Raw genomic sequence first — 27525 nt, forward strand, 5'->3', positions numbered from 1 at the left:
AGCCTGTTCGAGGTCTTGGGAGAGTCTGTGGTGGAAAAGGCCGCCCACGAACACTTCTGTCAAGCCCATCCCACATATGCTCGATGGGATTAAGGTCGGAACTCACTGCTGGCCATTCTATCTCTTGAATGTCGAGTTCTCACGAGACAGCACTGGTGATGCGCGCTACATGAGCCCTGACATTGTCGTGCATGAGTACGAATTCAGGGCCAACACCGTACGCAGCAACCAACACATGCTGAAGCAGTATCTGCTCGATGTACCCCGCAGCGGCAAGATTACCACGGACGACGACAATATCCGTACGGCCATCAATACTGATGCCACACCACACCATCACAGAACCTTGTCCGAATAGGTCGCCTTCCTGGACAAAATTTGGCATGTACTGCTCACCACGGCGTCTTCACACACGTTTACGTCCATCACGCTGTGTCAGGGGAAATCTGGACTCGTCTGTGAACAACAGAGGTCTCCATTGGCGCAGTTGCCGGTTGACGTGGGTACGGGCAAAGAGAAGGTGAGCTGCGCGATGTTGCTGCGTTATACGGGGCACTCGAACAGGATGTCTGGGTCGTAAGGACACTTCTCTTAACCTGTTCCTTACTGTCTGGTCAGACACCGTGACTCCAGGGACCCTCCTGAGGTCATGTTGCAGTTCTCTGGCAGTTGCTGAATGACGCCGCAACGCACAGATGGTCAGATATCGGTCATCCTGTGGGGTTGCCATGCGTTCACGACCTTTCCAACCCTCCTTGTGAACTGGTCTATCTCACTGCAGCGATTCCACAAGCGTTGAATAACTGACGGAGGGGCATTGAGATCCACAGCAACACGACAAAAAGTCCATCCTTCCCGGCTCAAAGTGACGGCCTTTGCGACTTGACCCTCGTTAAGATGCCTCATGGGATGTGCTGGTTCACATACAACGTGCTTAAATGACCGCAGTAGTCTGTGTACCTAACAACGACACACGGACGCACCGCTATTCACTTTGTTTTGAAGGATCACCTGACAGTTTAATACATGGCTACGCCAATAGATGGAATATACATTCGATTTGACATACACTGAGTACCTAAGGTCTCAAGGTATGCTGTGCGACTATTGAAACCCCATGTACCAAATTAACGTTTACATACCAGACGTTACAAAACATGTTCCCCTATATTTTTTTAACTGTGTAGTTCTTTAGATGCATTATCTTTAATATAGCCGATTTCACTGTCTAAATATCAATGCTGATTCCTCAAGTGGGGCACCGGTAGAAAACCATAGAGTTAGTAAATGATTCACTAGAGGTAGCATTGGCGCCACCGTCTACGAGAGAATCAATGCAGCGAGCGGAGCATGTTGACATCGCAGCTGTTTGGCAAAAAGCTCATTCCGCCGTACTCATCAATGTTAAATCGGGGCCTTTTAAAACTGTGTGGATATACATAAGGTTTAAAATTCTTACATGTAAATATTCTCAGATACTACAGTATACTTGTGATGCTTCTCTCCAGTAAAAAAGAAAGCCAAAAAAGCATGAATACAGGATTAAATGCGTAATAAAAGGGGACGGTGTTCAGGTGCAGTTAAGTAACAAAAATCAATTTACTGTTCATATTAAGTCTTCTAACAACATACGTTTAGGAGGGCTCGTATATTTCGCTATTTTTGTGTAAATTACCATGAATATGGTATAATTCTGCCCAACGACCGAAAATGTCCTCTCTCGTACGAAGCGGATGAGCGAAATTTTAGGCCTAAAAACGTTGGCGAGATTTTGGGGTAAAGTAGACAAAATATTATCATCGCCGGTTTAGACCCTAGCTTTCTGAGCCCAAGTTGGCAGGTTCGAGCCTGGGACGTAGTGGGACGTAAAGCCACTTTTACTATTATTATTATTATTATTATTATTATTATTATTATTATTATTATTATTGTCGATGTTTTCTAAACATCATTACAAGTGGAAATATGACATTCGGTTGTGGTTTCAGCCTATTATAGAGTTTTTATTTAGCTTTTCCTGAAATGTATGATTTGCTTTAAGATTTTAACTTGTAAAATGATTTCCGTTAATGGAAAGGGAGAGTGGTAAAACATATGATTAAAGAGAATTGAAAAAGTAGTTACAATATTTTTTACAATTTGATTTACATCGCACTGACACATATAGGCCTTACGGCGATGCTGGGTTGGGAAAGGGAAAGAAGCGCCCGTGGACTTAATTAAGGTACAGCCCCAGCATTTGCCTGGTGTGAAAATGGGAAAACACGAAAAATCATCTTCGGGGCTGCCGATAGTGGGGTTTGAACCCACTATTTCCCGAAAGCAAGCTTACAGCTGCGAGGCTCTAACCGCACCTCAAACTCGTTCAGTCTATTATACATTATGCTTGTATACAGTCCTGTATGGCATTTAAAGGAATAATAATATTGACGAAAGTAAAGGACTCAGATGTTCACACGGTGTGGCACATCTAGTCTCTACATTGTAAAATGTGGTAAGCTATGAATGGTGACTCCTACACGCATTGTATGAAGGGAAAACAAAAAACTGTATAGGCCTATATAGAAAATATATTCAATAGCTTTTAATAGGCCTACTATAAATACACACAAAAAGTGAAAAACGGACCACAATTCCAGGCTATCATGCACATCTTTCCTTATTTTCTTTTTTGTACCAATTTGCTTTACGTCGCAACGACATACACAGGTTTACGATGACTATAGGACAGGAAAGGGCTACGAATGGGAAGAAAACGACTTTGGCCTTAATTAAGGTACAGCTCCAGCATTTACCTGGTGTGAGAATTGGAAACTATCTTCAGAGCTTCCGACAGTGGGGTTCAAACCCACTATGTCCTGAATGTAAACTGACAGCTACGTGACCTAAAGCCTGCAGCCACTCGCTCGGTATCATGCACATGGCCATTCAGTGAAAGGAAAATGTCATCCCTTATATTTCGTAAAACATTAATTTCAGTCTTCAAGGTAAGATCCAAAGGATCTCATTCAGCCCCACAGGGGAATCAGTCGCGAAGTCAGCCTAAGTAGGCCAATTCACATGACAATGAGTGTCATGCAAAGTACTATTTTATACGTACGAAAATGAATTTCAAGGAAAAATACCTGTGAAATGATATGCTATGGCCCTTTATGAACCTCTCTATGTAGCCATAAGCTGCACAGGAGACTGACATTTTCCTTCAAAGAAGTATAAACTTCAATTTATTGGGAAGCTCCATTAGTGACAGTGCCAAACAATCCAGCTTTTGCCAAACAGCGCGCTCGTTCAACTTCGCACGCGACTGCAGCGCCAATGCTACCTCTAGTGTATAATATACTAACTCTATGTAGAAAACTCTCTCCGAGAACGAGGTTACTACCACAACGCATGCCTTACGATTTTTATGCAGGATCGAAAAAGTGAGAATTTCGCAGAGGTGGAGTCAAGCATATCTCTGACTTAGCCTATGAGGAGACTTGTGGCGTGTTCAAGGTGTTCTTGGAGAACGTCATCCAGGATCCCATCACCTACACCGAGCATGCTAAGAGAAAGACTGCGATCAGTGCAAGCTTCCTCATAAAGCACGTGCAGTGACAGTGCACCGACGGAGATGACCTCTATTTGTACATAGAAATGCTTGACTATGGTTTCTATACAAAAAATTAAGTTGCAGGAAGGGAACCATAATAAAATTTCACCTATTCTGAATAGTATAAAGGTATTCAGAGGAGGGGGTGATTAACGCAGTGGCTTAGCTCCTGGCTCTCCATCTGGAAGACTGAGGTTCGAATCCCGGTCGATGAGTTGGCATTTTCAACTGAAAATTCACGTGACGTCAGGATGGGCATCCGCCCTTAAAGCATTCACCAAAACCTGAATGAGCCAGGACGGGTCCAGCGACCCTAGAAAATTCTGGGATAAGATGACCGGCTTCTTGACTGAATGGCGGTTCGGGTCAGAGGGCCCCGAGTTCAATTCCTGGGCGGGCTGGAGATTTTAACTCTCGCCGGATGGTTAATACCTCTAGCTCGGGGGCTGGGTTTTTGCGTTCGTCCTAATACACATCTTCATTTAAACATCACAATACAAACTACCACAGAAATACACGATAATGAATACATCCCTTCACACAGAGTTGGCGTCGGAAAGAGCATGCGGCTGTAAAACTGGGCCAAATCCACATTTATGTTGATATCATATAACTGGGAGAAGGACAAAAAGAAGAACAAGGAGATTCAAGCTTTATAGCAACGCTTCGTGCCGCAGGGGCAGCGGGTTCCTGGTATCCCAATGCTGCACTGTCAGAGGTTTCACAATCCAACTGATGAACCTAACGCCACACTGGGGTGAAATGGTGAAAATTTCACGGTTGAAAAAGTCTACCAAAGAGCTTGAATACTTCTATAATATTTGCAACTGATGAAATTAAATTAAAAATTTGTGAGTAAATATTCATAGTTACACAAAAGTGCCACTGCAGTCCAGCAATGTTTAGTCACATTTGATACCCAGTATATGACTCATTCAACTCTACTTCTCATATGGACACTTTATATACATAAACGGCAAGATTGAAATTCTTACAATAAAGACAGAACCAAGGATATTTTTCATCTTTACATAGTCAACCATTACTTAACTTTATCACGGACTGTAACAGTGATGTGTGCTTCTTTTAATATTGTTATGTTGTTGTTTTGTTTGATACAAATTGCTAGGTATGTTTGTATTTAAAATGTAAATATAGTGTCTTGATTAATAAAAATATTTCATCAGTTTTCTCTCTATTTACTTACAGCATGCCCCATTACAATGTAGTCATCCCACATGCTCAGTTATTATTATTATTTTTATTATTATTATTATTATTGTTGTTCCGGGGATACCCGTGGAGCAGAAAGAAGTTAAAGAAAGTGCTGGGGTGAATGGGTCTATCTACAATATCCAAAAATGAATTAAAACTTTAACTGAAGGTTATATTTTCAGAAATTCAAACTTAACAATTTATCAGGTACAAAAAGCGATCTGGAAACAAGTCAAGGAAAATACAACACTAGTGAACTTTACAGATCCTGGGCTTCAAGCCACTCGCTTTACAACTCCTGAGCTCCCAGCTCAAATTTACAATTCAAAAATGAGAACAAATTTAGTCAAGGGCAGAAATCCCCTAATTCAAAGAGCACTTGCTCCTAAAATTACAATATTTAGCCTTCCAGACACTCTTTACAATTACAACTTGAAAAAGAGCTAACAGGTTCTCGGTTCCTTACTGCCTACTCAAGGCAACATTACATCAACCTCTGGTCTCTCAGACCACCATTTACAAATGGAACTTATTTTTACAGGGGTATTAAATACCAAACCTAGTGGGCCTTCCTGGAATAAGAATAACAGGTTAAATTCATGGCCCGAACACACAACGAATGGAGTCGTATACTTGCACTTCTAGATATGAACACTTAAAAACCTAAAGGGCTCTACGCCGATGGAACAGGGGCTATTACCAAACTAGCCAAACTACTGAGGTGACTCGTATAGAAATTACTTTAAACACCTTACAGAAGAAAAAAAAAGGTTACAAAACGTAGTCACCTCAAAGCAAGGTGAAGGGGAGCTCGAGAGTGTAATTCACTCTCTATCCCCGATTTACAGTTACAGATTTTATGAAATTTTTACATTAGCCGAAAGATGATTTAAATTTTAGAAAAGTAGGTTACATAGTTAAAGATTCGGACTTTTACCTCGGATTAAACTGCGGAGGTAGCAAGAAAGAATAAAGTTATATGGCCATTACCTTGTAGATGTTCTAGCTGCCGACGAAAGAGGCCGCCCGTCTCCTGCTTAAGCACACACACTCAGATAGACGTAGATCAATTGGCCAAGAAACGTGAAACGCCGCAGTTTATAAACCCTCAGGGAAGGTTCGAGATCATTCAAGACTAAACTAGCCACACCCTCTCAATTTTATTGGTTTAGTAAAACTCAAAATCGAACAAGAAGCCTGTGATAGGTTGAAAATTAATTACAGAAAATTTTCATTGGCCAGATTCTAAACTGGCGGAAAGGAAAAGGAAATATTGCCAACCCAAAAAATAAATGAACATCAGTCAGTTACAAAAACTTAGAAATACAAAACTTCTTTAAATTATAAGTTCTTTCACTTTGCACCAGGGTGCATGATCATAGTTTTTTGGTAGTGTCATCTGTGGAGAAATGTCCAAACTTCTTGATGTATAGCAAACAAAACTAGGAGAAATTCAGTCAGTTTAGGAAACTTCACAATAACAAAATTACTCAAAATTTTAGTGGTGACATCTTCTGATTAAAGTTCCAAGTTAGTGTAGTTTCAGTTTCACTGTTTTACCAATAGAGGAGTTCATTTAGGCGCTAATTTTGAATGCACGGCGTTGAGGTGTACCTCCCGGTACAAATATTATTAATTTTCCTTAAACTGTACATTACAATCTATGGAGAATGGGGAAAGCCCCTCATACAAGGAAGTGCCTCCATCCCCACATGTATGTTTACAAAACCTCTACTGAATATTGACATATGTGTACACAATTTTAAATTTACATACACTGGCAGAAGAAAATATCCAAACACCAAGAAGGTGTTGTGCTAGATTAACGAACGTTGGTAGGCGTGTTTATACATCTTAAACACGACGCTAATTCAAATTGCTCGCAAATCGCATTAACGTGGCGCTAGTAGCGGCCCCATGACGTTGCACATCAAATTTGCTTTAAATGCGGGCTGTACTGTGCGAGAGCGCTAGTTACCTGTGAGACTGGGCGGAGTGTCTGAATGGGTCAAGAATGCTTTTACGATGACGAAGAGGCCAGTATAAACAGCTCACTGCCGTTGATCAAGGCCGTAATAATACGGCTACGTAAAGGTGGATTTTCCTTGCGCGCTATTGCAGAACGACTTGGCAGGAATGTCTCCACTGGGCATTCATTGTGGCAGCAGCGAACACGAGAAGGTACGCTCGCAATAAAATCGGGCTCCGGACGTCCCCGTGGCACCACCGAGAGGGAGGACCGCCGTATTCGGCGTATGGATGTGGCGCAGCGGACTGCGTCTGCAGCAGCAATTCGAGCGGCAGTTGGCTCCACAGTGACGCAACGAACTGTTTCTGAATGGGTTACTTGAAGGACAGCTCCGAGCCAGACGCCCTGCGGCATAAATTCCACTTACCCCAAACCACAGCCGTCTGGACTTCAGTGGTGTCAAGCAAGAGCTCATTGGAGGATGGAGTAGAGGTCCGTCGTGTTTTCCAATGAAAGCCGGTTCTGCCTTGGTGCCAGTATTCCCCGTTTGGTTAGGAGGCCAGATGAGCGCCTGCATTCCACCTGTCTGCGGGGTCGGACACTCTAGACCTACACCGGAAGTTCTGGTCTGGGGAGCAATTTCCTATGACAGCAGGAGCACTCTCGTGGTTATCCCACGCACCCTGACTGCAGATGTGTACGTCCGTCTGGTGATTCGACCTGTTGTGCTGCCATTTATGAAGAGCATTACCGGAGATCTTTTCCAACAGGATAATCCACGCCCCCAAGCCGCTGTTGTAACACAACGTGCTCTACGGAGTGTCGACATGTTGCCTTGGCCTGCTCGATCCCCCGATTTGTCCCCAATCGAGCACGTATGGGACATCATTTAACAACTCAGAGTCATTCACAACCGGCATTAACCGTCCCTGTATTGACCTACCAAGTGCGACAGGCATGGAACTCCATCCCACAAGCTGACATCCGGCACCTGTACGACACAATGCACGCACGTGTGCATGCCTGCATTCAACAGTCAGGCGATTACACTGCTTATTAATGGACCAGCATGGCACTTTTGCAATGGCTTTACCTGCACGGATATTAACCTGCAGTCTTGTACCTTTAATCAAATAAATATGCTACTTCGACAAATATATTGCCAAATTTTCCGAATTCTACATTCCTTATTTCATGGTGTTTGGATATTTTTTCCAAACACTGTATTCTTAGAATAACAATTATCTTGATTTATGCTATATATTAAGAATAAGACGACCCAGTTATTTATACCCGCACTCATACCCCTGTACAAACATTCTTTGGAGCTTGTACTCATTCACAGCCATGCCCACACTCGCATGCATACACATTCAACTGTGCTTGCACACATCATTCCTCATATTCTAATTTAAACAAGCTATATACATCACATATGGGTTTCTATTTACATTCGCATTTTCTTTACTGCAGTGAGGAAGTGAGGATGAGGAAGCAGTTTTACTTCAGGTGGTAGAAGGTTCCAGAGACGAGCAGACAGTGTGTAAAATCGATTTAGATATGAAGTTGTTCTGGTGCAGGGGTGGGGGAGACAAGAGTAACTCTGTGACCTCTCTTAACAGAGCAGTAATTAAACTGCAGGTGGTGGAAAGGGGAGAGAGGTGTGTTGTCTATCAGGGATTTCTTAAGGAAGGCTATGTCTATTTGTGGCCTGGCTGTGTTTAGAGGGATGTGTTTGTTTATTATACGTTCTGCTCTGCGCTGGACATCATCTAGTTTTTTTCTGCAGAACTCTGTAATTTGGCTTCTTGCTGTTTTGGTTTCCCAAATAGATAGATAAATAGATAAATAAATAAATAGATAAATAAATAAATAAAGAAAGAAAGAAACAAATAAATAAATAAATAAATAAATAAATAAATAAATAAATGTTTTCCGTTGTCGTTGGGTGCCAGGAAGCAAGACCATAGAGTAGTATGGGCCGCACCAGGGAAATATAAGCCGTTCGTAGTAGGGCTGTACTTCTTCCTCCGTAGAGACATCTACGACCAAAACCTACTGCTCTGTATATCTTACACTTCACTTCCTCCATGCACTTACTCCATTTTAGATTGTCCATAATCTGAATACCGAGTAGTTCGATGGAGTTAGAGGATTCCACACAGAGTAGGCTGGTTCTGGAGCGATTGTCTAGTTCTGCTTAGTCTTATATATTTACACTTCTTAATATTTTTAAACATTTTACGTACATCACACCACAGAGCTATAGGCCTACTATCCAGAACTGACTGGAATTGTACCAGATCATTATTTTTTCATGGCACTGCAAATTAATCATTTTTGACTAAAAATATACAGACTACATATATATATATATATATATATCTTAATGACCTGTTAAATGAAATGTTATATCACTAAAATAATAATATAATACCTTTCAAGATTTGCAATTAATAAAATATAATTATCTATTTTAATGTTTCAAAATAAATGGAGTTTGCAAAATGAATAAATTTCCAAAGGTTGAACATAAGTTCACTTTCCTTATAGACCAGTTTCCTGATCTTAAAATATGTGCTATTAATATATTACTTTCTTTTCCTAATAACTTCTCATATAGTAAGTGATCCACTGTCTCATGAATCATGATCATTATTACAGGTATATGCTGGACTGTCCACATTCTCTCTGGGATATTGAAGATCCACCCTCGACACTGTTGATTCCAGAAACCCGAATTCACGTGTAATCTCCACACTGCTATGACCCATGCACTGTGCACCAATGATCATCCCACGTTCAAAGTCAGTTAACTTGCGACGTGTTGCCATCTTCATGACACTGGTGTCTTTGACAGACTGCTCAGCTATGACGCAGCTAGCCACAACACTCAGGAGTCATAACGGCATCTTTTCTAATGGGACTCCACTTCCCATGAATTTTACCCACTCAGTGTACACTTAATCTTAAATTATTTATGCATAATTTGGTACACGTTTCGTCTTCTATTTAAGACTTCTTCAGCCATAGCATCTCAAAAATGATTTTATCTAATTAAAATACAGAAATCTCACTACCCAATGACTTAAAATTGAATGACCCCAAGTCTTATCAGGAATGTTTACCAAAAAGAAAACCCTAAAATCTATACACTCTCCTTTCCCATAAAACCTCTTAGGAAAAAAAACTTTTACATGTCAAAATTGACATATCATTATCTTCCTCTAAGTAATGTTGCTTCAGGTTTGCCACATTTTCAGTGTACTGATTACAAGTAGAAATTAAGCTGTAGCAGTAGTGGTGAGGAACAGGTCAGAGCTAGGCTCGGATGGTTACTGGCCATAGTGAGGAGCGTTAATTGAGGACCTTGTCACTTGAATTTTATCAGACTGAAAGCTTCAGTATTCTCCAGTTGACAATTTAAGAACTGACAAGGTTCCATTTTTCTCCAACCTCCAAAGCTACAGATTAACTTCTACTTTTAATAAGATGATGATGATGATGCTTGTTGTTTAAAGGGGCCTAACATCTAGGTCATCAGCCCCTAATGGTACAAAACGAGAAAAATATAATGACAATTTAAAAGTTCAGAATCATCCACTGACCAGAATAAAAATATTGATAAATTTAAAACAATCAGTGGATCTGACCAAGAAACTATCATAATCAATATTATTACTGACCAAGGAACTGCTTCTAAAGCACAATCCTGAACTGAGAATGCTTGCTGTCTAAAGAGGTCCAAAATCCAGGTCAACGGCCCCTCATAATGGTACGAAGTACTTATTGCTAGAAAAGTAGAACCATGGTATTTGTCATGTTGCGGTACTAATCAAAAGTAGCGAAGGCTCACGGTATTCCACACATTATGGTACTATTCACAAGTACTGTACTTCGCACAGGTAACACAGACCTATGGTCTTTCTCACATAATAGCACCATTCAAAAGCAATGCAAACGCATGGTCTTCCTCACTTAGGTGTACTAATCACGGGCGCCGGTATTCCCGTGGTGTTCCTCATATAGTGGGTACTAATCACAGGCAACACAGACCCACGGTGTTGCTGATATAGTGGTACTAATCACAGGCAACGCCCAGACCCGTGGTGTTTCTCACAATGGTACTTATCACCGGTACTGGAAAACCCACACAGACTCACCTTCTGTTGCTTCTAATCACAAACCTATTGTGTACCTAACGTAGTGGTATTAATCACAAGTAGTTTCATGGTTCTATACAATCATCCCCTGATCACCCCTTTTAGTCCCCTCTTATGACAGGTAGGAGATACCATGCGTGTATTCTTCGTCTGCGCCCCCCATCCAGAGGAGGTACTTTTAATTAGTACACTAATATATGTCAAACCTCAATCAACATCAGAGGAAGAAAATGCCATGAGGTCAATTTTAACATGCAAAAGATTTTTTCTAAAAAAAAACAGAGTATATAAATTTGGGTTTTTTTTTTTTTTTAACATTCTTGATAGGACATGGGCTCATTCAATTTTAAGTCATTGGACAGTGACATTTCTGTATTTTAATGAGATTAAATAATTATTAAGACACTGTGGCTGAAAAAGTCAAACAGAAGACAAAACATGTACCAAATTATGCACAAATAATTTAAGATAAAATGTATTTTCACCTGTAAAGTGAAGTGTATTGATTAGGCGGATCATTAAACCAAATATTTGTTGTTAATTAACCTGTATCAATACGGACCAATATAATGAAATTTGTAAATTGCAACATTGACAGAACCGATCACCTTGCAAGTAGTGACCGCAAGCAACGGAACATTTCTTGAAAGTAGCAGTGCTGTTGGCTATCTGCTCCTTCTGACACTAGCATAGAGGCATGGTTTAGAAAGCAATGCTGGGCTAGACCTTGCATATGCACTCAAAGCTACTAAAGAGCAGCCGAGGGAAAGCAAGCTTGAGCAAGTATCAGCTCACTTCACTCAACAGCAACGTTCAACCTGGCACGTAACTGGATTAGAAACAGGAAGGAAATTTTAAAAAAAGATATTCAGAAAGTGTGATAGCCAAAGCTTTAGAAGAAAGGAAAGGAAAACCATGAAAACATGCAAGTATGTATCTAAAGTGTTCCAAATGAGTAAATTCATGATACCAATATAGTCGGTCCGTTATTGGACATTATAAATTTTCCAGCTAACTCAGTCCTGTTGCCAGCGTTTCGTCCCAGTGTGCTAAGCTGGGCTCATCAGTTGGTTATGCACTAGCCATGTGTCTTGGTAGGTGTGCTACTTTTTTATGTTGCATGTAAGCTTTGGGAAGGCATTCTTTCTGATTATATTAGACACGTTTCCAAAATTAATAACTGGTTTGATGGAAGGCAGTTCGGTTTTAGGAAAGGTTATTCCACTGAAGCTCAACTCATAGGATTCCAGCAAGGTATAGCAGATATCTTGGATTCAGGAGGTCAAATGGACTGTATCGCGATTGACCTGTCTAAAGCATTTGATAGGGTGGATCATGGGAGACTACTGGCAAAGATGAGTGCAACTGGTCTAGACAAAAGAGTGACTGAATGGGTAGCTATATTTCTAGAAAATAGATCTCAGAGAATTAGAGTAGGCGAAGCTTTATCTGACCCTGTAATAATTAAGAGGGGAATTCCTCAAGGCAGCATTATTGGACCTTTATGCTTTCTTACATATGTTAATGATATGAGTAAAGAAGTGTAATCAGAGGTAAGGCTTTTTGTGGACGATATTATCTTGTATAGAGTAATAAATAAGTTACAAGATTGTGAGCAACTGCAACATGATTTCGATAATGTTGTGAGATGGACAGTAGGCAATGGTATGATGATAAACGGGTTTAAAAGTCAGGTTGTGAGTTTCACAAATAGGAAAAGTCCTCTCAGTTTTAATTACTGCATTGATGGGGTGAAAGTTCCTTTTGGGGGTCACTGTAAATATCTGGGTGTTAATATAAGGAAAGATCTTCAGTGATGTAATCACATAAATGGGATTGTAAATAAAGGGTACAGATCTCTGCACATGGTTATGAGGGTGTTTAGGGGTTGTAGTAAGGATGTAAAGGAGAGGGCATATAAGTTTCTGGTAAGACCCCAACTACAGTATGGTTCCAGTATATGGGACCCTCACCAGGATTATTTGATTCAAGAACTGGAAAAAATCCAAATAAAAGCAGCTCAATTTGTTCTGGGTGAGAGTAGCGTTACAAAACTGTTGCAAAATTTGGGCTGGGAAGAATTGGGAGAAAGAAGACGAGCTGCTCGACCAAACGGTATGTTGTTTTGCACATAACTATTCTCATGTCTAGATTCGTATTGAAACTTGCAATAATTTCCATACAATTTTTTTTTTTTTTTTTTTTTTTTTTTCCCACCTATTTTCACCTATTCAATACATGTATTGAATAGGTGGAAAACCAAAATAAAAATTGTATACAAATTATAAATGGTATGTTCCGAGCTGTCAGCAGAGAGATGGCGTGGAATGACATTTAGTAGACGAATAACTTTGAGTGGAGTCTTTAAAAGTAGGAAAGATCACAATATGAAGATAAAGTTGGAATTCAAGAGGACAAATTGGGGCAAATATTCATTTATAGGAAGGGGAGTTAGGGATTGGAATAACTTACCAAGGGAGATGTTCAATAAATTTCTAATTTCTTTGAAATCATTTAAGAAAAGGCTAGGAAAACAACAGATAGGGAATCTGCCACCTGGGCGACTGCCCTCAATGCAGATCAGTATTGATTGATTGATTGATTGATCTAAAAGTAAGGATTGGTATCATGGATTCAGAAAATGGCGAGAAAAAGTCATCAAGCAAAATTCTATTAAAAGCTTTCTTAACAAACTGAAATAATATCAAATTATTTTTATGGTCAAATTTTGAACTGTATTGTACAGTGAATGTATACATCAACTGTATGAATAAAAAGACATTTTTAAGCATTCATAACATTGTTTCTTTCTTTTTCCTATAAACTGGCATTCTTGCTAATCTGATGTTCTGCCAGCCTGTTTACGTTGGATAAGTGGGACTCGAACTTGAAAGTGTCCCAAATGCCGGCTCCATCCAACTTAATGAAATTCACTTCAATCGCCCAGGAGTGCGGCACAATGGTGCCCACTGGTCTGTTACAGTCACAGCATGTACAGCGCAATAATACGTTGTGCGATTTCAAGCGTCCACTACACGGATTTCATAATAGTTATTTGCTTTGTCGTTAGATGGCAGGAAGAAGCAGTTTTCAGCTACACTCACCGCTAATTATTATTGCCTAGACATGTCGCATGTTCCAAGTTTCTTTGTAAACATGGCAGGTAATGCCAATATAGTTGGTCCGTTATTGGATATTATAAATTTTCGAGCTAAACTCATTCCTGGTTGCCAGCGTGCTAAGTTGGGCAAAATGCTGGCAACCGGGAATGACTTAGCTGGAAAATTATAATGTCCAATAATGGACCAACTATATTGGTACGGTATTATAAATTTACTCATTGAGAACAAATATTTTAGGTTCCGTATGGGAATCAACATCTTTATCAACATGGCAGGTCTCTGTGGAGTTATTGGTGATGGAGAAATAACTACTGTAATTTACTTGTTAATAGTGGCGGTGACAGTGGTATAGAGGATTACTTCACTATAACTTCTAGTGAAGATAGTGACAATGACGCTGTAATTTGCGATAATATGCTGAGAAATGCAAACGCATGAAGGGACTACCACACAAAGTCCCAATATTGACATGTAGCTGACCAAGGATAACCAGTTTAGCTCATGTTTTATAATATTATTGTGCATTTTTAATCATTTTTGCCTGCCCTTTTGGAACATACATACATACATACACACACACATACATTATCATTGTAGACTGTTATGTTTTTCAGCGTTCAGTCTGCAAGCCTCTGAGAATTTACTAAACATCGCCACAATCCTTGATTTGCAACTAGTGTTGTGGCCTCATTTAGTTCTATACCTCTTATCTTTAAATCGTTAGAAATCGAGTCTAACCATCGTCGTCTTGGTCTCCCTCTACTTTTCTTACCCTCCATAGCAGAGTCCATTATTCTCCTAGGTAACCTATCCTCCTCCATTTTGCCTCACATGACCCCACCACCGAAGCTGGTTTATGCGTACAGCTTCATCCATCGAGTTCATTCCTAAATTAGCCTTTATCTCCTCATTCTGAGTACTCTCCTGCCATTGTTCCCACCTGTTTGTACCAGCAATCATTCTTGCTACTTTCATGTCTGTTACTTCTAACTTACGAATAAGATATCCTGAGTCCACCCAGCTTTCGCTCCCGTAAAGCAAAGTTGGTCTGAAAACAGGCCGATGTAAAGATAGTTTTGTCTGGGAGCTGACTTCCTTCTTACAGAATACTGTTGATCACAACTGCAAACTCACTGCATTAGCTTTACTACACCTTGATTCAATCTCACTTACTATATTATCATCCTGGGAGAACACACAACCTAAATACTTGAAATTATCGACCTGTTCCAGCTTTGTATCACCAATCTGACAATCAGTCAGTTGAATTTCTTACCTACTGACATCAATTTAGTCTTCGAGAGGCTAATTTTCATACCATATTCATCGCACCTATTTTCAAGTTCCAAGATATTAGACTGCAGACTTTCGGCACAATCTGCCATTAAGACCAAGTCGTCAGCATAGGCCAAACTGCTTACTACATTTCCACCTAACTGAATCCCTCCCTGCCATTTTATACTTTTCAGCAGATGATCCATGTAAACTACAAACAGCAAAGGTGAAAGATTACAGCCTTGTCTAACCCCTGTAAGTACCCTGAACCAAGAGCTCATTCTACCATCAATTCTCACCGAAGCCCAATTGTCAACATAACTGCCTTTGATTGATTTTAATAATGTACTTTTAATTCCATAGTCCTCCAGTATAGTGAACATCTTTTCCCTTGGTACCCTGTCATATGCTTTCTCTAGATCTACGAAACATAAACACAACTGCCTATTCCTCTCGTAGCATTTTTCAATTACCTGGCGCATACTGAAAAATCTGATCCTGACAGCCTCTCTGTGGTCTGAAACCACACTGGTTTTCATCCAACTTCCTCTCAACGAATGATCGCACCCTCCCTTCCAAGATGCCAGTGAATACTTTGCCTGGTATACTAATCAATGAGATACCTCGATAGTTGTTGCAATCCTTCCTGTTCCCTTGTTTATAGATAGGTGCAATTACTGCTTTTGTCCAATCTGAAGGTACCTTAACAACACTCCAGGCTAATTTTAGTACTCTATGAAGCCATTTCATCCCTGCCTTCCCACTATACTTCGCCATTTCAGGTCTAATTTCATCTATTCCTGCTGCCTTATGACAATGGAGTTTATTTACCATACTTTCCACTTCAAGCATAATTTCACCAACATCATTTTCCTCCTCCCCATAAGCTTGGCTGTTTGCACCACCACCAGGATGATTTCCTTTTACAATGAGAAGATGTTCAAAATATTCCCTCCACCTCTCCAGTGATTCCCTGGGATCTATTATGAGTTCACCTGAATTACTCAAAACACTGTTCATTTCCTTTCTCCCTCCCTTCCTAAGATTCTTTATTACTGTCCAGAAAGGTTTCCGTGCTGCTTGACATAGCTTTTCCAGGTTATTACCAAGATTTCTTTTTGGATTCAACAACTATTTGCTTCGCTCTGTTTCTTTCATCTACGTATAAATCCCTGTCTGCCTCGGCCCTTGTTTGGAGCCATTTCTGATAAGCCTTCTTTTTACGTTTACAGGCTGCTCACTTCATCATTCCACCAAGATGTTCGCCTTTTCCCATCTTTACACACAGTTGTTCCTAGGCATTCCCTTGCTGTTTCTACTACAGCATCGCTGTATGCCACCCATTCACTTTCTATATCCTGAACCTGCTTACCGTCTACTGTTCGAAACTTCTCACTAATCATATCCATATACTTCTGTCTAATTTCCTCGTCCTGGAGATTTTCTACCCTTATTCGTTTGCAGACTGATTTCACTTTCTCTACCCTAGGCCTAGAGATACTTAGTTCACTACAGATCAGATAGTGGTCTGTATCATCGAAAAATCCGCAAAAAAACTCATACATTCCTAACAGATTTCCTGAATTCAAAGTCTGTTAAGATATAGTCTATTATGGATCTGGTACCCCTAGCCTCCCATGTGTAGCGGTGAATAGCCTTATGCTTGAAGAATGTATTCGTAACAGCTAAACCTATACTAGCACAGAAGTCCAGCAAACGCTTCCCATTCCCATTAGCTTCCATATCTTCCCCACATTTACCAATCACCCTTTCGTATCCTTCAGTTCTATTCCCAACTCTCGCATTGAAATCGCCCATTAGCACTATTCAATCCTTGCTCTTGACCCTGACCACGATGTCACTCAATGCTTCATAAAACTTGTTAACTTCATCCTCATCTGCACCCTCACATGGTGAATACACGGACACAATTCTTGTCCTAATTCCTCCAACTGACAAATCTACCCACATCATTCGCTCATTTACGTGCCTAACAGAAACTATGTTGCATGCAATGGTATTCCTGATAAAGAGCCCTACCCCAGACTCTGCCCTTCCCTTTCTAACACCCATCAAGTACACTTTATAATCTCCTATCTCTTCCTCATTATCTCCCCTTACCCGAATATCACTTACTCCTAGCACATCCAGATGCATCCTCTTTGCTGACTCAGCCAGTTCTACCTTCTTTCTTCCATAAGCCCCATTAATATTGATAGCTCCCCATCGAATTCCATTTCGTTCGCCAAGTTGTTTCCAAGGAGTCCCTCGCCTGTCAAATGTGAGTGGAACTCCATTACTCCCATAGATCCGAGGCTTGCTTAAAATGTTCTGAGCTCGGTAAATTAATGAAGCAGGATGCTACCCTACTTGCACATAGTCCAAGTGAGGATCTCCCCTCTAACGGGTTATGGACCACCAGTGAATTGTATAGTCCTAGCCGCCTGAGCACAAGGAGGGCCATGACTCAGAAGCACCTCACCAATGTGCAGTCCGAATTAAAGCCAACACACACGCATGACCACCATACTGTTTGGACTACAATATTATAGGCAGGTTGCTGTCTGTTATTGATCAAGTTACTATACTTACAGTAAATACAAGGATTCAGTATTATTATTATTATTATTATTATTATTATTATTTGAGTTTACTGAGATGTTAAAAGGACTTGCAACAAAAATGAAGGTACAGACTTCCGGAAGAAATCAGAAATATACATCTCTGTTACAGGCAACAAGACACAGGGACAAACTTACCAAAATTTACATAGATTTGGGATGAACCTCTCCACTCCAGTGTTTACCCATGGATAACAATAGGCCTATGTACTGTGGATTTGAGTTGCCAGATCCATAAACGTCAAAGTACAATTTCCATCTACAACTACACTAGATATGGTTCATGAGGAAATTTCACAATTCCTGTTACGATTCTATACAATTGACATGTATGTAACATGAGAAGAGTAACTTTTGTTCCTAAGATTCTGAAGAAGTGCGCATGAGGATCACCACAGTATGGATTAGACAGAAGGAGGTCACGGGTATCCTTTGTGACAGACAAGCGCCATCCCGCATGGAGTCCAGGAGTCATCAGTGACCAGTTGCACTTTATAGCAGGTAGTGCTGAGCCACCTCAAAGAGAGCTGAACATTTTCTCCAGACCAGCGAAGTATTTCAATATCTCGATCATGCCACCATCAGACAGCAGATCAGGGTGGCACTAATTCATGAAAAGATGCACAAGTGCAGACTTTGTTGGTATAGACATGTCGTACACTTTTATCGTCCCTGCATACAACCTTAATGTTGGATGGCCAAAGCAGCGGTGGTTGGACACTGTCAATAGTGACCTAAATCACCTTAACATATACCTTAAAGATGAGACCAATAGAACAGCGGACCCCAAACCAACGGGATAACGCTAAGAAGATAATCTTTTTCGCTCGTCCAGTAAAATCTTGCCACATGACTTGAAATATGGCTTCCTAGAGAACATCACACATACATACAGGGTTATTCACCTAAGATGTTACACGGAAATAACGTCTAAACCATTAAAGATATCGGTGTTCTGTTTTCATATTCGTATATGATACCCACGGGCTTATAAAATAATGTGCTACTTATTCTCATGGGGTGATTAATAACCGAGATATTGATATTAACTGCATATTTTAAAATGGAATGGCACAAATTCATACAGCTGGCCTAAAAGTTCAACTGTATACAAGTTCAAATATGTAAGTATTTTCAAAATCAGACAGTTACTTTTTGAGATATCAATAAAAACAGCATGCGTAGTCTTGCATGCCGCATCAGACAAGAACATATTGACGCGCAAGCAGTTTCCTGGCTGTGATTTCAGAAAAGAGGGAAGAATACAGGAAAAAGCTACAGGTGCCAAAAAATTGGAATGAAGTGACAAAAAATCTGCAGGAGCCAGCAGTTGAATTAGCATCTATGAAACGTCAAAGCAAGCATGCAGGGTGGAATACAGAATGCAAAAATGCAATCAAAGAAAGACTTGAGGCATGGAAATCATGGAACGAGAATAAGATTGTGACAAATTTGGAAGAATCACGAGAAATAAGGAAACAAACACACCAAACACTGAGAAGAGTCAGAAGAGAACACCTTAGAGCAGAAGTCACAGAAATGGATGAGAACTTCAAGAAAAACAATACCACATTATTATTCCATAGGGCCTTTAAAAATAGAACCAAAGGCTATATAGCACCGAGCCTGCATTTCAAGAAAATGGATGGATCTCTTGCCCTGAACAATAAAGATAACTGTGAGATCCTTGCAAAGTACTTTGAAGACCTCCTTAACTGTGAATCGCCACGGGAAAAGTTGGAGATTGAGAAGGACACAATTCAGAACACAGATACCGAACCACCTGACAAGGGGGAGGTAAGGGAAATTATAAACTCCCTAAAGAACACAAAAGCATCTGGTGAAGATGGAGTAATAACAGAACTGTGGAAGATAGCCAATGACACCTTTATCACTGAAGCAACAGAACTGTTCCAAAATATTTGGAGATATGAAAAAATACCAGAAGACTGGCTAGAGGCATTAATACACCCGCTACATAAAAAGGGACCGAAAACAGACGTCAACAACTACCGAGAAATATCACTTATCTATCACGTATAAGATTTTTTTCTAAACTCCTACTGAACAGACTGACACTGCAAATTGACCATAAGTTGGGAGAGTATCACGGTGGCTTCAGGAGAAAATTCTGTTATGCTGATGATATTACACTAGCCACTCAACATAGTGACCTTAGTGTGACAGAAGAAGTGCTACAAAGAGACCTGATTTCACTTGAAATGTATTTCAAGAAATGGCGACTGAATCCTAACCCTAACAAAAAAGAAGTGTCGTGTTTTCATCTGAATAATCGCCAAGCTGGCATTAAGCTTCACATACATTTTTGTCATCGTGAACTTCGACACAGCTGGCATCCAAAATATCTGGGCATTACACTTGATCGCACATTATCTTACAAACAACATCTTATGAATCTGTCCAAAAAGCTCAAAACACGTAATAATATCCTTCAGAAATTGTGTGGCTCAAGTTGGGGTTCATCAGCAAAGACTGAATACCCCATATACAAGACTCATTGATACTCAACTGAATGCTAGCATGCGGTTAATATCTGGTACTATCCAGTCCACACCCCTTTATTAGCTCCCAGTTCTATCAGGAATAATGCCACCTCAAATGTTCTCATTTGAGTGTTCAAGAAGACAGAAATGAACCCTAAACTGCCTGTTCTAGACGATATTCCTGTTCTCAAGATAACGAGGCTCAAGTCACGTCATCCATCTTTGCATGATGCTGTCACATTGGCTGATGGGAATTTTCACCCTTTAGAAGAATGGAGAAGTCGCTGGAAAGCTGCCATAGACAGTTCCTTGCACAACATCTTTTCTGGTGAACATCTTCCTAGTGGACATCATCTACCGCGTTAAGATTTGGACCACTCTGAATCGGGTGAGAACAAATCATGGACGATGCAGGGATGCCCTTTATAAGTGGAAATATATTTCATCACCAGAGTGCGACTGTGGTGCATCTTGGCAGACGATCCCCCATATTGTAAGTGAATGTACACGACGTTCCTACAAAGGTAACCTGAGCGACATTTTGGAACCAACAGAGGAAGCCATACAGTGGATCACCCAACTAGACATTCTGCTATAAAACATGTTTCTTGTCTGTGTATATTTGTAAATATTATATACTTGTATATATGTATCTAACTTGTTGCCATACACCAATAATAATATTCAGGAGAGGGCGCTCTTCTCAGGATCAAATCTTGAGTCTAAAAATGATAATCAAATATTACAATGCGCAACCAAAGAACATCTTCATCTCTTTCGTTGACTTTTAAAAAACATACGATTCAATAGATAGACACACAATGATGGACATTTTGAGAGAATATGACATCGATCAAAAAACACTCAACTTACTTAGGTTAACACTAACAAACACCATATCCAAAATGAAATTTCGAGGAGAGATCAGCAAAACCTTCCAGATAAAAACAGGTCTGAGACAGGGTGACAACTTATCACCAACACTGTTCAACGTGGTTCTAGATAAGGTCATGAAAACACTGTAGAAACATAATGACTCAGGTGCTATAATAGGTAGTAAAAATAAACATGTCAAACCCAAGTGTTTGGCCTTTGCTGATGATTTGGCACTCTTTGCTGAGACAGAACAGAAAGCAATAACACAGATAAATGAACTACAGGAGATAGCCGAGAAAACAGGTTTAAAAATCTCCTTCACAAAAACAGAAATGATGAGCGCAGACAGGAATTATATGAAGAGAACAATGAAGACGAAATGTGGCGAAGTGAAGGTCACGAAGCAGTTTAAATACCTGGGAGAGATTATCAGCAGCAACAGGATGGATAAAGAGGCCATGGAAAATAGGAGACAAGTTGGAAAGGCTAAACACTGCCCACCAAAACCATTTACAACAAAAAGAATCTTTCCATTAATGCCAAACTAAGACATTATGATGCTGTGGTAAAACCAGCGATTCTGTATGGGGTGGAAACAGCGACAATAACGAACCTGGAAAAACTACTAAAGATTGAAAGGAGAATATTCAGGAGGATTTACGGCCCAAGGGTGGTAGAGGGAAACTACAGATTACGATCAAATAAGGAGATATACAAAAGAACAAAAGACCTGGAAACAACCATAAGGAAAAGACGGTTGCGATTCTATGGACACATGGTCAGAATGGATCCAACAAGGTTAAATAAAAAAAGTTTAAATAAAATATACTACTCGAAGAGCCAGGGGGGATATACCAAGCAGATGAAGGAAGAACTCGAGGTTAGGAATTGAAGATGAAGAATGTTGTGATAGAGACCAATTCAGGAAAAGACTTTCCAACATAAAAGTTCTTGTGGAAGAAAAGAAAAAGCGCAGAGGGGGAAGATGGATTGAAGAGAGAAGAGCGCAACATTCTGAAAGAATGAAGGCAATATGGAGAAAGAGGAAGGAAGAAGGAAGTGAAGTGGTATTGGCGTGGTCCTAAGTTTGGCCGGTTCACAAGAAAGAAGAAATGTTATTAAATTTTGCTTTACATCTCACTATTTTTTTTAACGGTTTTCTGAGACGCCGAGGCGCCTGAATTTAGTCTTGCAGGAGTTCTTTTACGTGCCAGTAAATCTGCCAACATGAGGCTGACATATCTGAGCACCTTCAAACACCACCGGACTGAGCCAGCAACGAACCTGCCAAGTTGGGGTCACAAGGCCAGCGCCTCAACCGTCTGAGTCACTCAAGTTTATGCTCAGGGAGTAATAGTAGTTTCTCTGCAAGATAAGGATACATTTGAAGACATATATAGTACTGACAGGCCATTACATTATGACCAACTAACCTAATACCTTTTTGCCCACAGAACCGCAACCATTGTGAGGAACGATTCAACGAGGTGATGGAAGGTATCGAGGGATATCTGGTACCACAAGCTCAACAGCATGTCCTCCAGTTCGAGTTTAAAAACTTCATATTAAATCCGTATTGAACCGAGAATCTAATGAGAACAAAATAGTGGGATCCACCTATTCAATACAATATTATAAGATGAATTATAACATTTTATTATTAATGGGACCGGTTTTGATGCTGGAGTGCATCATCTTCAGCCACAAAATTAAAAAACATACAAAGACAACTTAAGATTACAAAAATAAAGCATAAAAGTGTACACTAATCTTATAAATGATAGGAGGAATGACTTGATTAAAAACATGAGCACCGAGCTCAATAGCTGCAGTCGCTTAAGTGCGGCCAGTATCCAGTAATAGGGAGATAGTGGGTTCGAATCCCACTGTCGGCAGCCCTGAAGATGGTTTTCCGTGGTTTCCCATTTTCACACTAGGCACACTGGGGCTGTACCTTAATTAAGTCCACGGCCGCTTCCTTCCCATTCCTAGGCCTGTCCTATCCCAATGTCACCGTATGACATATCTGTTGGTGCGACGTAAAGCAAATAGAAAAAAAAAAAATTAGCTGTGAACATTAACTTGTAGCATTAACCTAAAAGTCCTCTTTTCTAAAAATATAGCACCAATTATCTTGAAGTTTTGAGTCCTCTTAACAAGAGTTTACCGAATCTTAAAAACTTTGAATAATATGTGACTTGATTAACAATGAGCTGAGGACAATAACTTACATCACTATCTTAAAAGTCTAACAGCATATTTCTTTTTCATGAAAATATTTGTATGAATGTGTTCTTGATGAACATTCACCGAGTCTTGTAATAAATGGTGCAAATGTTAAGAACTTCAATCAAAAACATTTTGTTTAACTATTGACTGAAAAAGATCGGTCATAAAAATAACTTAACCGGTCTTAAGACATAACAAATTTTATAACTGAAGAGAACATGAAGAAACTTCAAACTCCGTTTTTATATGATAAAATGCATGTCTTCTCTAACTTAAGAAACTGTGGCTGGAGTCAGTCTAAGTATTCTATAGCAAGTTTCTGCATGAAAATTAGGCAGATGCCTTGTTTGCCCCCAGGGTGCTAAACGATCGGTTCAAAATGGGACCTCTGGCAGCATTTATGACATGTGTAATCAGGTGTTAAAAGAAGACACTCAGTCTTCGGTGAACTCTTGTTAAGAGGACACAAAACTTTAAGATAATTGGTGCTATATTTTTAGAAAAGAGGACTTTTAGGTTAATGCTACAAGTTAATGTTCAGGACTCATGTTTTTAATCAAGTCCTCCTATCATTTATAAGATCAGTGTACACTTTTATGCATTGTTTTTGTAATCTTAAGTTGTCTTTGAATGTTTTTTAATTTTGTGGCTGAAGATGATGCACACCAGCATCGAAACCGGTCCCATTAATAATAAAATGTTATAATTCATCTTATAACATTGTATTGAATTTATATCAGGGCTATTTGGTGTGCCACGGTATTAAAGCAAATTCACTATCATGTTCCTCAAACCAGTTCTTCACAATCCTGGCAGTCCGGGCGCAGCGCACTGTCCTGCTGGAATTGGCCGTCACCATCAGGGAACACTTCTGACATGAATCAATCAACTTGGTTCCCAAAAACGTCCAGAAACCAGATTCCTGGTAGGGATTGGTGTATACAAATAAAGGGCCCAATGTGACCCATGAAAACATAGCCCAGATCATCACACCTCCTCCACCATCCTGTCTCCACCCGGCCATGCAACCATGTGCCATAGCCTTTGACGGAAATCAGCGAATGCACGCTCGACTGTCAAAGTGATTAACCAGGAATCTGGATTCAGTGGACCAGGCGACCCTTTTCCAATCATCCATAGTAGAGTGGCGATGATTTAGTGTCCACCTCATGCGTTGCTTTTAGTGGAGTGCAGTCAGCATTGGGGTACAAATGGGTCATCAACTCCACAGTTCCATGTGAAGCAGTGTTCGATGAACAATTTGCTGGTAAACATTGGCCTGGTCATTACTGTTGTACCTGTTGGGGCGATTTCTCGAACTATGGTCCCGTGGTCGCTCCAAACAATGCACTGCAGATGGCCTCTGGCATCACGAGCTGCTATCGGACACGCGGCTGGACGTCACCGTTCGCCCATCGTTCCAACTCTTTTGATACTTGCTCACGACAGCGGCATAAGAACAGCCAATAAGAAGTGCCATTTAAGAGATGCTGGCACCAAGGCACCCTGACATTACAATTTTCCCTCTATCAAACACAGAGAGATCAGCCGCTTTCCCATTCTGATCCCGGAGACACTACTACAAACAACAAGCCTGCAGACCTCCTGCTCTATATATGTACTATGCTACCAGCACATCACATGTTACTCCTCCTGCTCCATACATGCTAAATTCTCCATGGTTCGGGGTGGTCATAATATAATGGCTCATCGGTGTATAGTACAACTGCACTTAGAGGTCTCTCACTTGATCCCCAAGAGTACATCTGTGAAGTGTCTGGTTTCCCTCAACAAAGACAGATAGAAGCTACAGCTGAACCATACTAAATTGGTTTTTCTTACCTTGGCGGCCACCTCCTGAGAAACCATGAAATAGAATATTGTCTCTGATGAGCTACTGACTTTTAACCCATTCAACGCCAAACCCGTATATATACGTTATTGAACGCCGTGCTTCGCCCGCCAAACCCGTATATAAAAGTTTTGGTGCAGTGTGTACTTCACCGATCTCATATATGAACAGAATATAGTGTCATACTTTGAAATTCCATGGAAATGCTCAAATAAGTTTTGTACGGCAGATATACCACTCCATTTTGCGTGTTTTGAAAGCGATCTGATGTTATTTTAGCTTTGTTGGAGCGGAACATCTTTCCTGCTAACGTGTAGCCATCATGGTGTCTTGAAGTATGCATTCATTTCTTGTTGATGAAGAAACTGAATGTTTCCTCATAAATAGTGATTTTGGAGAGCTATATTTTGATAATGAAGATGGAGAATATATAGGGGTGCGAGACGAAGTAGTAATGATAAATCTCATGCGATATTGTCACTCCCTCCTCAGATAAATTCTTTTTTTCCCCAAATGTTAATGATTTTGATAATATCAGTTCTTGGATCAACAATTTTATATTATATTTCAGTAATAATATCACTGAGCGGAGTAGCCGTGTGTGTTAACATGCTACGGCTATGGAGCTAAGCTCTGCATTCGGCAGGCGAGTGGGTTCGAACCCCACCGTCAGCTGTCCGAGAATGTTTCCTTCCCCCCCCCCCCTGGTTTCCCTTTGGCACTCCCAACCAAATGCCGAGACAGTTCTTATTCTTAAGCCACAGCCGATTCCTTCCACTTCATTACCCAGTTTCATTCACCATCATTTATTTCATATTCATTATCTTGTCAATTGAGGTTGGCATCACGAAGGGCATCCGGCCATAAAAATATGCTTTAAAATATCTTACTTCATCCCCGACCCCGTATTGGGCTGCGGGGCTAAGGGGACGATATGCGTTCCATTAATAGTATCAGTGAAAGTGCTTCTTCAATTTTTTTAAAACCCGGCCCAGAGGGTTCGCCTGGTCATCACAACTCGGCAGTGAAAATGTTAATTGCCCTCTCTACCACCACTTCCTTATGGATGTGAAATTTAGAACTGCTTACAGAATATAAACACCATGTTTTGTAAATTCTCTTGGGGCCACTATTTTACTCAAAACAAAAAGGGAATTTACATTCAAACACACAAAATTTGGCCGCTACCTAAAATTGAATAATCTGCCCTATTTAGAGACCCACCAAACAGGTTAAATCTGTTCAGTACTGGCCATGAAACAGAAGCATAACATAGTATCTGCATAGCTGACAACACTGAGATCGGATTTCTTACAGAAAATGTTCAAAATGCCCTTTGTTAGCATCAACCCGCCGTCGCATTGAATCCCGGATGCCCTGGTAGGTTCTATTCCTGTATGTTTCTCATGATTAATGCACTATCCAGAGTTGTAGAAATTGAGTTCTAACGTGGAAATGAAGCATTTGCCGACCCATGTCCATATAACATATTTTTATTTGTTATGAGAAACTAAAGTGTTTTCAAACTGTATTTTCTGTTCTCTTTTGACCATTTTGTTGTTAAGATTTTTGTTTTATAAGCTATATAAACAAAGTACTGTACAATGAAGTTAATTTGGCATGACAGCTCCATGAATTGGGTGCCCCACTTAGTCTTCCACAATTTCCAATTTTTTAAATGTTATTCTTTTATGTCTAAATACTTTTTGATGGTTTTTGGAGATGCCAAGGTGCTGGAATTTTGTCCTGCAGTAGTTCTTTTATGTGCCACGAATTGGGTGTCCCACTTAGTCTTTCACAATTTCCAATTTTTTAAACATTTTTCTTTTATGTCTAACTACTTTTTGATAGTTTTTGAAGACGCCAAGGTGCCGGAATTTTGTCATGCAGTCGTTTTTTTATGTGCCGGTAAATCTACCAACACAAGGCCAAAGTATTTGAGCACCTTCAAATACCAGCGGACTGAGCCAGGATCGAACCCGCCAAGTTGGGGTCAGAAGGCCAGTGGCTCAACTGTTTGAGCCACTCAGCCCAGCCCACAATTTCCAGCCACTTAGAAATGAAAGACTCCCTAGGCCTCGGATGCCCTAATATTGCTGTCCTGCAA

The sequence above is a fragment of the Anabrus simplex genome, chromosome 11, assembly GCF_040414725.1.
Source record: "Anabrus simplex isolate iqAnaSimp1 chromosome 11, ASM4041472v1, whole genome shotgun sequence".
NCBI lineage: Eukaryota > Metazoa > Arthropoda > Insecta > Orthoptera > Tettigoniidae > Anabrus > Anabrus simplex.